At 41.1% G+C, this 14,707-nt stretch overlaps 1 long non-coding RNA gene across 6 annotated transcripts in view; it reads right to left on the bottom strand.

Moving 5' to 3' along the window:
- Nucleotides 1–14,707, bottom strand: part of LOC123590520 — a 156,530-nt gene that overhangs the window by 27,758 nt on the left and 114,065 nt on the right. The window contains exon 1 of one of the 6 annotated variants that reach the window (XR_006708815.1): nt 4,907–5,167. The exons of the other annotated variants lie outside the window; for them this stretch is intronic. This is a non-coding gene — a long non-coding RNA (uncharacterized LOC123590520). Of the gene's footprint in view, nt 1–4,906; nt 5,168–14,707 lie in introns of those variants that run through there. 6 annotated transcript variants of the gene reach the window in all.

The raw sequence follows: 14,707 nt of genomic DNA, 5'->3' as shown, positions 1-14,707 counted from the left end.
CTATTTTGTATATTTGAAGTTTAAGACACTTCCAAGTGAGGACTTCAAGTAGACAGTAGATATGAGCATGATGTGTTCACAGGAGAGGCTGGGGTTGGAGTTAGAAGTTTGGGATCTTAAAAGCCCTGGGGCTAAATGAACTCACTTAGGCAGACAGATAAATCGATAAGAAAGAGGTCAGAGCACAGAACCCTGGGGCACTCCAACATACCATGTAGAGCTTGGAAGACAGATGGGTCCTGTAAAGAGGAGCAGTCACTTAAAAGCTGTTTTGGTGGCTGTGTGGCAGCAGCTACTGTAAATACTGGGTTTGTCCACTAGAGATCTACTCCCAAAGTGGGTGACCACCGGAGATACCTATGCTTGTACATGTGGCCGCTACACGGTGTCACTGAGAAAAAGCACCCAAAAAAGATTCCTGGCTTATCATTAAAAAACCCACAGGAGACTGGCCAACATGGAAAATTAGGTTGAGAAAGCAAAGAAATCATATATTCCTGATAATCTAAGCATATCTATAATATGATAGAAACAAGAAACTCTTGAAACGATGGATATACCAATCATTAGCATGTGCATTTGGAAATTCACAAGATTAAACATATTAGACTGTATATTAACAAAATCGTCTACACAATACATATAAATAAAGTTTGGGTTTTGGAGCTCTTTTTTTCCCTCTCTGATGGTAACTGTTGTTTAATTTTTAGGTCACCCCCTAGAAAACTTGTTTAACCCATGATGTATCTCAGCGGTAGAAATAACTTCAATTTTCAACCGTGCTGTGAAGAGTTTTCAGTTGCAATTCTGGATAGCAGCAACTACCTCATCAGATAGACAACCAAAGCCATGAGCTCAAGGGGGGGGGGGTTAAATATTAGTAGATTTTCAAAAAACATATTCTCCTTTTATGTCTCCCTGCACCTCCCCTGCCCCCAAACCTGCTACTGCCCAATCTCTAATTTGGCCAGCTAGAGGCAGGGGAAAGGGAAGTGGAGCCAGAGAACAAAGATATCACATTTTTGGCTAGGTCTGAAGAGTCTTGATCTTTGTATAAGATAGAGAGATTAAAAAAAAATAATAGTAGAGATAAGGCTTCTCTAGCTGGGTCATGGACTCAGAATGGGAATTGGACAGGAAATAGGAGGCTGGGACAGTGATGGCGTACTGCAAAGGGGCCCGACCTTTTACCCCAACCCCTTTATTTCCAAAGACATGAGTGGGGTACAATGTAGCCACTTCTCCAAACATCATATACTCAAACCCCACCCTCTAAGTCTTGGAAGGAGCTCATTGTTTTGTCTGGCTGTTTCAGGGGACGGGCTCTGGGACAAGTCTGTCACTAACGAGACAATAGGAACGTCCAGTTGGGCCATGATGGTAGGGAGTGGGGGCCTTGGTGGAGGAAACGCAGTGGCTTTGAACCTTTTTCTCTGTGGGGCAGTGTCTTTGGGACAAATGTTCTCTTCCCTTCCATGTGGCAGAGTAGCAGGATGGGCTGAGGCTGCCCCCATTTTGGGGGGCCACTTGCCCTTGGCTGGCCTAGCAGGATCAGTGTGGCCTCTTTTTGGAGAGGCCACATACTTTTTCTTGAGGAGCCTTGCTTGTGCCCACAAATATAAATTTAATATCCGCTTCTTTGTGCTCCAACACTACCTCTATTATAGCATTGACCTTACTGCACTATCTCCTAGTCTGTCTTCCCTACCAGATTGGGAGGCTTTTGAAAACAAAGACCAAGTTACAACTGTCTTTATATTCCCCAACACACAGGATGTGCCTGGGTCATGGTAGGCAAGCAATCAGATTTATTACATTACAAAGGAAAACAAACACATTTACATACACATTTCTATGCTCGGAGTGTTCTGTTACCTGGTGTGCATAACTGGAGTAGACAGAGGAGAGCTACTTGGCCTAAACAATAAGACCCTTTCTGTTCAACAGATGTTAAAAACATTTTTTTTAACGTTTATTTATTTTTGAGAGACAGAGAGACAGAGTGCGAGCGGGGAGGGGCAGAGAGAGAGGGAGACCCAGAATTTGAAGCAGGCTCCAGGCTCTGAGCTGTCAGTGCAGAGCCTGACATGGGGCTCGAACCCATGAACTGTGAGATCATGACCTGAGCCAAAGTCGGAGGCTTAACACTGAGCCACCCAGGCACCCCCGATACAGATGTTAAATAACAATGACTGTAACTACTGACAGCTTATCGCCTTCACTCTATTTCCTTTCCTTTAAATAACAGATTGAGGCCTATTTTTTCTTGAGAGCCTCTGCTGATTATCCATCCTACAACCTGTCAGTCTCCTTCTTCTTAAGACGGTTCCTGTTATCAGTTTGTAGCCATAAATACATGTTCCTAGATTTTATAGTCAGTCTCGTTTTTTGCCACATTATGTTGTTAGAAATCACATCTTCCCTACAATGAAACATCTTCTCCTCTAACGACAATGTTGTAAGTGAGGACTGACCAAGGACTCAGTATCCTATAAAATATAGTCATGATCAATAACATGTCAAAAAGACAAAGCTACAACTGCAATCCTCGAAAATAATTTAACATAGTAAACACATGCCTGAGTCCCATAAAACAGTCATAAACACACATTGATTATACAAGGATACCTGGAATTATGTAAAATCATAAAATTCAACCCTACTCTATCATACATTTTCCCCTCAAATTAATATACGCTTTAAAATGAACATTTTCAACACATTAAACAATAATTTGTTCCGCTTTTACATTATAAACGTCATATTGCAGGATTATTTAGATAGTGTAGACCTCTTCTTAAAAAAGTCAGTCCCAGCAAGTTAGACGCTACACCCCTTTTGCCCTTCATAGGTTGTCCTCTCCAAAGCAGGGTTTCCATTCCATTGATTCTGTACTTGTACCCAAATTAGTAGGTTCAAGAAATGTTTCCTGCAGTTTATGACAATAGTGCTGTTTCTTTCCTCCTCTGAAAAGGTGACCCAATCTTTCTAACCTTCCTCCTCTCCTTTGCTTTTTCTTTCTTAAAGCTAAAGGCAGAGTTTCTCGGCAGAAGACCAAAGCAGAGCTAGGGAGAGACAAGAAGTAGCCTTAAATCACTCAAGCTCCACTTCCTTCTGTGAGTGATTCCTCTGATTTAATTTTTATTGTAAGAGCAATAAAACAACTGCTGATTGTGAGCCAACTAAAAAAAAAAAAAAAAAAAAAAAGAGGTGCAAAACATCTGTGTCATGATTGCTAAGAGGTCTGGCTGTCCTTACTTAAAATTCAATAAAACAATTCAGTCAACGTTTACTGAAGGCCTACTACGCGCCAGGCCTGCGGTGGGGGGGCTCAGGAGATGCCGAGACAAAGGTGACAGGTTGGCTTTCTGAGGGGGGGGCGGGATGTGAGGGTGTGGGGAGGGTGTGGGGGGCGGTGTGGATGTTAAGAAACCAGCATTTAAGCCTCATTCTGGGAACTTCCTATAGGGCAACAGCAGACTTGGATGACCCACTCTGGGACTATTTTGGCCATGTGATTTGTGGGTTTTGTGATTGATACCATTCTACAAACATGTCTGGTAAGAGGAAGGGCATTTAGAAACTGTTTCATAAGAAGCTTCTGTGTTTTCTAGTGAGATTCGAATATTGAAGTTTGCTTGGTGTTTAATTAAGAAAAATCTCATAATCCCATTGAAAACAAATAGGATTGTCATAATGTTTGGTAAAGGCTGATATTATAGGAAATAGGGAATCCAATCAAGGAAATATAAGGGTGAGACAGTGATGTCGAAGGAATAATCCCCTTAGCCTTGAAGTTGTGGGACATATTGAGTAATTATTCAAAGAGGAACCAAACTGGATGGCCTAGCCTGGATTTACATGGCTGAACTATTATTTCTCTCAGAATTTTTATGAGTCTTTTCAGGAGACACCAAGTTCCACACTTCTCTGAAAATAACACACATCCATGTGCATGTTAGTGTCTGGGAGAAACAACTAGCATCAGGGATAAGATCATTTCCAAATGATCTATCAAAAGCAAGATATGCAAGTAAAGAATTAGTGAGTGCAATTCAGATGTTGACAATTAGATCTAATTTTGTTTGTCTGGAAAGTTGTTGCTGTGTGGGACACTTAGCCACCTTTTGAGTTACAAATAATTCTCAAGTGACTTCTGATAAGGACAAATGCCATCAGAAACAAGACCCCAGAGGTTTTCTTTTTCTCAGGGGCTACATAGTCCTGTGTTTGGAACCATGGCTCTGAGCTTGTCTTTTTTTTTTTTTTTATATATTTTGCATAGAATGCATTTCTAAAGATAGAGTATGACCTCAGTGGAAAATAAAGCAAAAACATGAGTTGTCTCTGTAAGCATAATGTTCTAGAAGTCAAAATACGTGCAATAATCGAGAGGGAGGCCCAAGAGCTACCACCCCTCAAGTCTCCATTGTCAAGCAAGTAGCCTTCAACAGGACCATTCTGGAAAAACACAGAAGTGCCATGGGGTTTGAGGGCAAAGGGACAGGCATTGGTTCTGAGCCAGAGCATACTGAGGGCAAGGGACTGGGGCTAGAGTCACCTGCCAGCTGGCAGAACAGAGAGAAACAGTCTTCATGGGGAATAAGCTGCACTTTCATTCACGATGACTGGCAAGAGGGTGTAAAAGTTTCTCATTGAACTGGACATGAGACTCTCCAGAAGCAAAATAGCCTGGAGCCTTTTCTGAACCCGGAAGATAGCCAGAAGAGAGCAGTTACTCTAATAGAGGGTGTGACTCTGGGTGGCCTAGGGCAGAGAGAGAGAGAGAGAGAGAGAGATCAGAAGCCAGAAGAGAAGCATTGGCTGTGTCAAGTGGTCTATTCAGAAGGCTACAGGGGGGGTATCTCGAGATCCCACATAAGAGCCCCATCATAGGAACACTCACCTCTAAAACCCTCCAAGGCCAGAGAACACTGCTGCCAGATCATCAGAGTACTGGAGGGCTAAGAAACCTCCTCTTGTTTACCCTCTGGGTCTCCCTCCATCCCCGGGGGAGCCAGAGACAGTATTTGGGAGGGCACAGAAGAGGAGGAGCAGCACAAGGCAGAGAGGGGAGCAGCTCACCATGCCCCTTCTTCCCCACCGCTTGTTCTCCAGCTGGGGAGCTGAGAGGCTTTAACTCTGAATGAGGTTCAGATCAGTGAATTAAAATCAGACTGTTCTTGTGACTAACAGAGACAGAGCGACTTTGCACTAAGTGTGTTCAAGAGAGTTTATGGAATCTGCCCAAGATTTCATCTACTTTCCATGTAGGGAAGACACGGGCCACAGAACAGCGTCAGATCACTGGCTGAGAGAAATAGAATCCTTACCCTAACCCCAGTTTGGAGACCTACTTGTTCAATGTACCCGTTACGCTTTTATTGATTTGTTGCCCTCTTTATGAGGAGAGCTTGTTGGGGATACAGACCATATGTTATATTTATCTTTACAAGTCATGTGTCAGTATCTGCCACATAGCAAATGCTTGTTGAATGAATAAATGAATAAATGAATTGATAAATGGGGGGGTCATGTAGGGTAGTGATTTGGGGTCCAAATTTGGGCTTTGACACTTACTAGTTGTGAGTTTTCCGCCAGCTACTTAATCTTGTTTTAACTTAACCAGTTATATAAACTTTGGCTTGACTTCCTTTTTAAAGGATTTTAAGGTCCAAAATAGTACTTGCCTCCTAGGATTTATTCGAGGGTTAGACGTGATAATCATGCACGTATAATGTTCAGCACAGTGGCACGTGTGTAGTCAATGTTCAACCGACGAGAGCCTCAATGGCAGCATTCCTGTGGCTGTAGTTAGGGATGGAGTTGCATGGGTTAGCGTGCACAGACCACTCCTCCACCCCAGCAGGGCCTGGTGTCCTTGATTTTGGTTGTACGTCCTTGACCCCCACTGGGCCTGGTGACTTTGATGCCTGAGTCTCTCGGCTTTATCTCCTCAAGGAGGAGGCTTGGTTTTCTGCTTAGGTTGGGGAGGGGCAGCTGCACTCCTCCATTGGGTAGAGAAGAGTCCTGGCTGGCGGACAAAGGGCTTTAAAAAAAAAAAATTGAGGTACAGTTGACACACAGTGTTATGTTAGTTTCAGGTGCATAACACAGTAATTCATCAGCTCTGTGTGTTGTGCTATGCTCACCACTGACATGGCTACCATCTGCCACCATAGTCCTCTCGACTATATTCCCTATGCTGTGCCTTTCATTGGTGCAAGAAAGTGGCTTTATTTTTTTACATTTATTTTTTGAGAGACATAGAGAGACAGAGCACAAGTTGGGGAGCGGCAGAGAGAGAAGGAGACACAGGTTCCAGGCTCCGAGCTGTCAGCACAGAGCCTAACGCGGGGCTTGAACTCACAAACCATGAGATCATGACCTGAGCTGAAGTCAGACACTGAACCAACTGAGCCACCCGGGCGCCCCTGTGAGAAAGTGCTTTTACTTGGGCATTCAATCAAGACTTCAGTTTTCAGCACCCCCACCCCACTTTCAGAGGTATGTGGAACTTCTCCTGCTTAAGTCTTTCTGGGATTCTATAGCACAGACCACCTTTCTTCTGAGCTTCTCCCAAATCTATCCCAGTTCCTTGGCTTTGATAAGTCAGTTACCACTAGCTTTCCAGCTTCCCATGTTTTGTTGCTTTTCCTTCTTCTTTGTCCTCATGTACTTATGCCTTAAATAAAATCCTTTTACCATCATGTGGGCAGAGGGCAGGGATGATTGGGAGAAGCTTACAATAAATATGAGTGCTCAATATGCCGGGTACAATTTGAAGTGAGTGCAACTTTTATAATAAGGAAAAATAACTGTGGTTGTAAAAAAGAATCGGGTTGGAGATATAAAACGTATATGTCCATATTTTTGTACATATAATTAATAATACAAAGCGATTCATGCTATTTTGCAAAATAAGCCATCTAGACAGTACGTGCCTTAGTGTTTTCATAAAGTAGTAATTGCTAGGGGTGAGGTTATCGAAGAAGGCTTCATGGCAGAGGTGGCAATTATTCTAGACTCTGAAACGTGGGTCGAATTTGGATTTCTTAGCGGAGCAGGCCTGTATTTAGCCTATTTCTTTATTAACAATTATGTGTAAATCAGGATATTATCTAGTGTAGTAGCCATTGCTTTGGACTTCTCAACATGCTTTTTCCTTATTATTCCTTCACTTTGGTAAGAGATGAATCCTCACTTGGAGAGAATGAAACCGGCACGAGAGAGGAAAACAGAGCCTGGAGACAGAACTGAAGACAAGACTTGAGTTTGATTCAGCTCCATCTATAGCCAGAGTGCCCTTGGACTTCCAAGTTGCAAGAGATGATAAATTCCCCTTCCCCCCCCCCCTTAAGTTAGTTTTAATTGGGTTTTAGTCACTTTCATCAGAAAGAGTCCCAACTAATATGGCAGAGTAATGAGACAGTATTTAACTCGGAATTTTAGAAGACCACCACAGTGGGTAGAGCTAGACCTCAACTTATAGCCTATTGAAATTACAGCTTGAAGGTTGTTTCTCATTAAGCTTATTGGTGGTAGATAATTCTTATTCTTTAACTCAAGGCAATGTGGGAACAGACTGGTGTCTGCTTTTTCCCTTTGGAGCTTGTTATTTTTCTCCTAACAGATGAATTATTTGTAAGCAAAAATTAAAAATCAATTCCCATCATCTTTAAAAAAAATGTGGTGAACATGTCCCTAGAGTTATGAGAGCTGCAGAGTAATTCACCTACAGAGTGCTGCTGGAAGGCAGAACCCACCAAGCCCCCCAGAATTCAGGGTTAAGGGAAATGATAGTTTTGTGCTTACTGATTAGAAGTCTTTGCTGCAGCAGCCAGGGCCAAGATAGCAAATCTTTGGGTGATCTGGCAAATGACTTAATAACAGGTAACTAATACTAGCTAATGAATACATAAGTACATACAATAGTTCTACTCGTTTTGAGTGCTTTTTATATATTACCACAAACCTGATTAAGTACTGCTTAATGAGTACTGTCATCGTCTCATTTTCCAGATGAGAAAAATCGAGGCACAGAAGTGTTTAAGCCAGGATAGGCACCCAGGCGTCTGATGCTAGTAGGACATTCCCTTAATCCCTGGACTACACTGTGCTAGCTTATTAGTCACCCTACAGAAGCACCTTTGCTCTAGCTCCAAGTCTGTGTCTCCACTGATAAAGCAAAGAGTTTGGGGCAAGACATAATATTACTAGGATAATAATCAGGAAAAGGGAAAAAAATCAATTTCTGCATGAAATGTATTCCTTCATTATTTTTATTGTGGTAGATTTTTCTTATGAGGCTTTAAATATTGTTCAATGAATGGTTATTAGTATTATTGGTAAAGAATAAAGAGAAATAAAAATAATGAGTTAATAATGCCTTCTTATTTGGAAGAAAACAGTACTTTAAAACTGTGATTCTCACCCCGGGGGCAATTTTGCCGCCCACAGGACATTTGGCAATGTCTGGAGACGTTTTTGGTTGTCACAGCTGGGAGAGGCTACTGGCATTGAGTAGGTGGAGACCAGGGATCCTGCTAACCATCCCACAATGCACAGGTCGGCCTCCGCAGCAAAGAACTGTCTCCAAATGTCAACAGCGCTCAGGTTGAGAAACTCTGCATTGAAACAACAAGAGTTCATTGAGTACACTTTTAATGAGCCATGTAGACATCACTTTTCCAAGCTCAGAAGAATTTGAAAACAGGAGACAATATATTATCTTGGCAAGTCCAGAGCACAAAAATAAGTTTATGGAAATGACATAGCTTACATTGGACATATGAATAGAATGATAATCCAAAGTTTCTCATTAGAAATAAAATTTATCTGTTTTTGTGGTTTAGAAAAGTTCTCTGTGGCTTAGAGGGAACAGTTTTGGAAACTGCCAACTGTTAATTACTGAAAAAAAAATTTCTTATAAAGAGACAGCTTAAATTCATCAGCAAATGGCCTTTGCTGACTTTCCATCATTCTTAGAATGTTTGTCAATGGCTAAGGCTTTAGTGACTCTCCTAAGACATGATTTGATTAAAGACATTTTTTTATCTAAGTGGAAAAAGAATATAATTAAGATTTATTAGTATAAAGACCAAAAAATGCAGGATTCTCCTACTTAGAAATTAAGAGACTCGGTACTTTTTATGATGATCTTAGTCTCCTTAATTTGAATATTTCAAAACTAATTATATTATGAAAATTGAATGCCACACACCAATTCACTTAGATTGTATTGATCATGATGAACTAATTACTTTAGATTTATTATCTGAATAATTTATTATTATGCAACCCACCCCACCATTAGTGGTTTTTGCAAAGTAGTGCAGAAAAGCAATCTTTTGCCAACTTCTATTCATGTTTAAAGAAGAATTTCCTATATGTGTGTCAAAATCTGTCACCATAGAACCCAGGGATGTCAGGTTATGTAATGTATTGACAAAGATGTAGAGAATATTTATAAAGAAAGATTATGTTTTTAATGGGAATGATTAAAGAAAGATGTATTGTTGTAGTCAAACCAAGTTTTACCACTGTGACTCTGCCCTGCTCCAGGAAGGACCTCAAAAGTGAGGTGCTATTCACATAATCAGAGAGGGGCAGGGCATATGCTTCTCTGGTCTTCCCGGGGCCAATGTGCCATCATGGGTGGAGGTGAGAACTGGGTGCAGCTTTGGAAGGAGAAGAGTAGGGATGAAAAAAGGAAGAAGATACCATTCATTCATTCATCTACTCAATATGTATTTTCCCCCCAGCTTTATTGAAGTGTAACTGACAAAAAGTATATATGATTGATGGGTATAAAGTGATGATTTGACATACATACGCATTGTGAAATATTCACTGCAATTAAGCTAATTAACATATCCATCCCTTCCCATAGTTACCATTTCTTTTTCATTTTTTATTCTGTGGTGCGTTCAATATGTATTTATTGATCATCTAATATGTGCCATGCCCTGTGTTTGCGTTGGCAGTGGAAAGGTAGAATAGAAAAAAAAAAAGAGGACAGCTTGACGAGGGACCACCTGGTCTCATAAAGTTTACAGGCTGCTGGGGGAAACCTATTAAATAGATAATTAGGCAATTTGTTACACTGGTCTTAAGTGTAACAACAAAAATATAAGATATTATGAGAAAAAATGACCAGAGAAACCAATTTAACCTTGGGTGTCAGGAGAGGCAGCTGGTAGGTGCAGTCTTGCTCAGTGTGAAAAAACAACAAACAAAACCAAAAAACAAAGGCCTGGCTCATAGGTGATAAGCAACACAATTTAGATATCAAATATTCCTGGGGTGCCTGTGTCGCTCAGTCGGTTAAGCATCTGATTCTTGATTTCTTGCTCAGGTCATGATCTCACAGTTCATGAATTCAAGCCCTGTGTCTTGCTCTGCACCAGTGAGGGAAGGACAGAAAGAGAGAGGGAGACAGACTCCAAAGCAGGCTCCAGGCTCTGAGATGTTAGCACAGAGCCTGACATGGGGCTTGAACTCATGGACTGCAAGATTATGACCTAAGCTGAAGTCGGACTCTCAACCGACTGAGCCACCCAGTCACCCCCCAAGTATATATATACTTAACTGTGAGGTTCTAGGCCTTTAAAAGACATCAATCCTGCAGGTGGTGGTAATTTTCACTCTTAAGCTAATAAAGCAAACCAGGATCAACAGGATCTTAAAAAGTTCTTACTGGCCTTAGCTACTGAATGACTTCTGTGAAAAAGATGGTTTTTTTTTTTTTTTTGTTTTTTTTTTTTTTTTTTTTGGGACAGAGAGAGACAGAGCATGAACGGGGGAGGGGCAGAGAGAGAGGGAGACACAGAATCGGAAACAGGCTCCAGGCTCTGAGCCATCAGCCCAGAGCCCGACGCGGGGCTCGAACTCACGGACCGCGAGATCGTGACCTGGCTGAAGTCGGACGCTTAACCGACTGCGCCACCCAGGCGCCCCGAAAAAGATGGTTTTAAGGAAGGGTGAGGCTGGAGAGCAAAGAACCAGGAGAGAATGTCTGGCCTCGGAGGTGAGTGCACAAGGCGTCAGGAGCAAGCATGAGATAAACAAATGGTGTGACAGGGTAAGGCGCCCGTGAGGAAAACTGGCATCAAGTTCACAGGAAATGAAGCATGCTCTAAGGCAGCAGGAAGCGGAGCCCTGGGTGAACCTCCAGCAGAGGAATCTGACCTGGACAGGAAGTGAAGGGCATCATCTGAGAAGCAGGAAGGGGAGATTATTTTTTGTGTTGGTTGTAATGAGGAAAATAAGTATCAGTTACATAAACTTTGCTAAAGCTTTTGTCCTGTTTGGGATTTTAGGCAGTTTGGAGCTTCTCTAACAAAATAATCTGGCCTTCTGGGAGGTATTTGTGAAGGACAAGAACAGAGAGAAGAAAGACTGGAGAGTGGGGAATTGCTGTGTGGATTTGTCTTGCCTCGGCTCCCTTCTGGGTAACACAAGATATCCGCCTTGGATCTGAATAAGGGCCCCCATCTCCTCTCTCAGGATGAAATCATCCACACTGGTTGAGTTACATATAATGTGTGTTATAAGATCAAAGTTTGAAGAGTGGGAAATAGTTAAGAAGTTGTTTGTTGGAGGTTATATGGATAATTTATTCTGTTTAGACTGAAGAAGGAAAATGATAAAAAAAAAAAAAAAGCCAAAACTTCTGCCAACCCCGCCCCCCACCAGGGTAAATGGGGGGGGAGGGGAACATACTGAAAAGTCACCACTGAGAATATATATATATATACACACACACCAGCATCGTGGTATATATATATATATATATATATACACATATATATGTATACATATATGTATACATATATGTATATATATGTATACATATATGTATATATATGTATATTCTATCCAGTTGTAAACATTGTGGTGTGAGGGAAGATGGGAAGAAATAAAAACAACCAGCATTAAGTTAAAAGGGATAATTAGAGGAGCCAAAATAAGAGGTGAATGTTGCAAAGAATCTAGCTAACTTTAGAGACTAGAGATTCCTTCAAACATTTCAAGAGATTGTGAGGCTTTAAATAGTTCAGAATTTAACAAGATCCTAAGTGTAAAGGTCTCAAATACACACAAATATTTTTTGCTTTTTCCTCTGAAGGGAGGAGACACTAGGAGATGTGTTCTTGGCTGTCATTTGGAGAATGGCTTCTAGTACATTTTATTTTCTGTTAAAAGCTCTAGAGAACAGTTGGCAAATAGAAATTGGTCCACAGAAATAACATAGCTTCCTGGAACTCAGGGGGGAAGGAAATGGGTGGTTTCTTTAATTACTATAGTATTTGTGTGTGTGTGTGTGTGTGTGTGTGTGTGTGTGTGTGTGTGTGTGTGTTATAACTAAAGATAGCACTCTGGCTAATATCCTCAGGAGGGAAGATGAATCTGGAAATTAGTGAATTCAAAAGTGTATACAGTTGTGTCGAATTTGCTAAGTTATGTAAAACAATAATGCTCTTTGTTTTTAATACCTGGCTAGATCAGAAAGAGTAGATTGAAATTTGTTCTCTGATATTTAATCAGTTTAAATTAAAGGACATTATTATTTACATATGGAGAGCTAATGACTTTAATGTAGGCAACAAAGCTTATTTACAACAAAGACGTGATTGGGGGTGGCAAGAGGAGTGTCGATAGGACCTTAATTAATTGATTTGCTAATTATTCTCTTCTGCTGGGTGTTACAGTACTTTTACTAATGAGCAGCAGTAATAAGAATGCTGCAGCAAGCTATTTGAACTCACTAATAGTGCAATAGCTTCTTGGATGTTTTCAGATATTTGGGGACTCCTTTTTATCCTCTTTTATGCTGAAATTGTGGACTTTATAAACTTGAAGAACTAAATATATTCCTATATGGATACTTATTTATCAGCTATGCAATTCAGCCCAGGTCTGGACTTAAAAGGCATTTAGTGAAGTTGGAAATAAAGTAGATGACAGATTTTGAATTTAAATAAAAATTTAAAATGTATCCCATAGCAGTGCCATGTATTTATTTCTACTTAAAGACAATGACTAGTAATAGATACATCTAAGCTCATTGGTGTAGAAGTTTAACTTTTCTGTAGGCTTATATATTTTTTTCATTTCTTAGAAAGTCATGATACTAAAGAAATTCAAAAGTCCCCAGGAGAGTCTCTGCAAATGCAAACTCATTTTTTCTTCCATGTTCACCTCTCATAACTCCTTAGCATGGACCCTTCACTTCATCCAGTTTGTGAGTCCTGTACAGTTTCTTCCTTGGGCATGCTCACTTCCAACACCAAGTATTTGCTTAGGCTGTCCAGCAAAGAGTCTAGAATGCTCTCTCTTCTCTTATGTACATCCTTTCCTTATATCTTATATCTTACCTGATTGGGAGGAGGTGGTGAGTGATAGGTGGTGAGTAACTGGCTCACAGTTACTAAGCATATGTAATGCTTTAGGCACTGTTGGCAATTTATATGCAGTGTTTAATAATACTCCCATTAAAAAAATTTTTTTTTAATCTTTATTTATTTTTGAGAGAGAGACAGAGTGTGAGCAGGGGAGGGGCAGAGAGAGAGGGAGACACAGAATCCGAAGCAGGCTCCAGGCCCTGAGCTGTCAGCACAGAGCCTGACACGGGCCTCAAACCCACGAACCATGAGATCATGACCTGAGCCGAAGTCAGGCGCCCAACTGACTGAGCCACCCAGGTGCCTCAATAATACTCCCATTTTACAGATGGAAGAACCGAGGCTTAGAGAATACCAGTGGACTCACAAGTAATAAGTGATATAAAGTCAGAATATGAATCTAGGTCTTTTTGTTACTGTTGTTGTCATTTCTAGACTTAATCATAGCGTGTCTTGAATTGCTAAGGCCTAATTTCTCTAACCAGATGGTCAGCTGCTGGCAGGCAAGGACCTTATCTTTTAGACTGCATAGAGTAGATACTCAATAGTTATAGCCTTCTGTTGAAATGAAAAATAAAATGTAAAATGTCAAAGAATTTTATAAATAGCTTAAACATTGGAAGAAAGAAACAAATCCCAGAAAATGAGTTTCTCAAAAATCATTACATGAAACCACAAGACATTGGTTCTATGTAAGCCAGGGCCACCCCCATGGGTATCTAGAAATGTGTGGGTGTTTTCTCAGGTTATCAGGATACTGTAAGTATCCTTGCACTTAGCGGGTGGCAGATAGGGATGTTAAACGTCCTGTAGAACATGGGAGAGGAGGGTTCCTTAAAATTGCCAGTCCCTACAGGCTACCAGTGCCCCTGCTGAGCAGCAGCACCTGACTCTGTAGCCCAGTGGTGGAAAATGTGGACCCAGAAGCCAGATTGAGTTCTGACCTAGCTCCACATTTTTCTAGCTGTGTAACTCCCATTATCATTGTTAACTATGTGCCCTCTACTCCTGACATACCGTTAGTGCCAATGAAGTCAGATATTATTCACTGCTTCCACAAAAGTGTCCCCTATGGCAAGACATGATCTTCAAGGAGTGACAGAACTTACCAGACTAATAGTCACAGTGTACAAATCAAGATGTATCCTAAAATAGTGCTTCCCAGACCTTGATGTGCTTATAAGTCTCCTGGAAATCTTGTTAAAATGTCGATTCTGATTCAGGAGGTCTGGGGTGTGAGTCTATGTTTCTGACAAGCTCATGATGCTGGTGTTGTTGTCTGTGGACCGGAGGTTAAGCAG

Source organism: Leopardus geoffroyi, chromosome B4, assembly GCF_018350155.1.
Source record: "Leopardus geoffroyi isolate Oge1 chromosome B4, O.geoffroyi_Oge1_pat1.0, whole genome shotgun sequence".
NCBI lineage: Eukaryota > Metazoa > Chordata > Mammalia > Carnivora > Felidae > Leopardus > Leopardus geoffroyi.
This window is presented reverse-complemented; position numbering and strand designations above follow the sequence as displayed.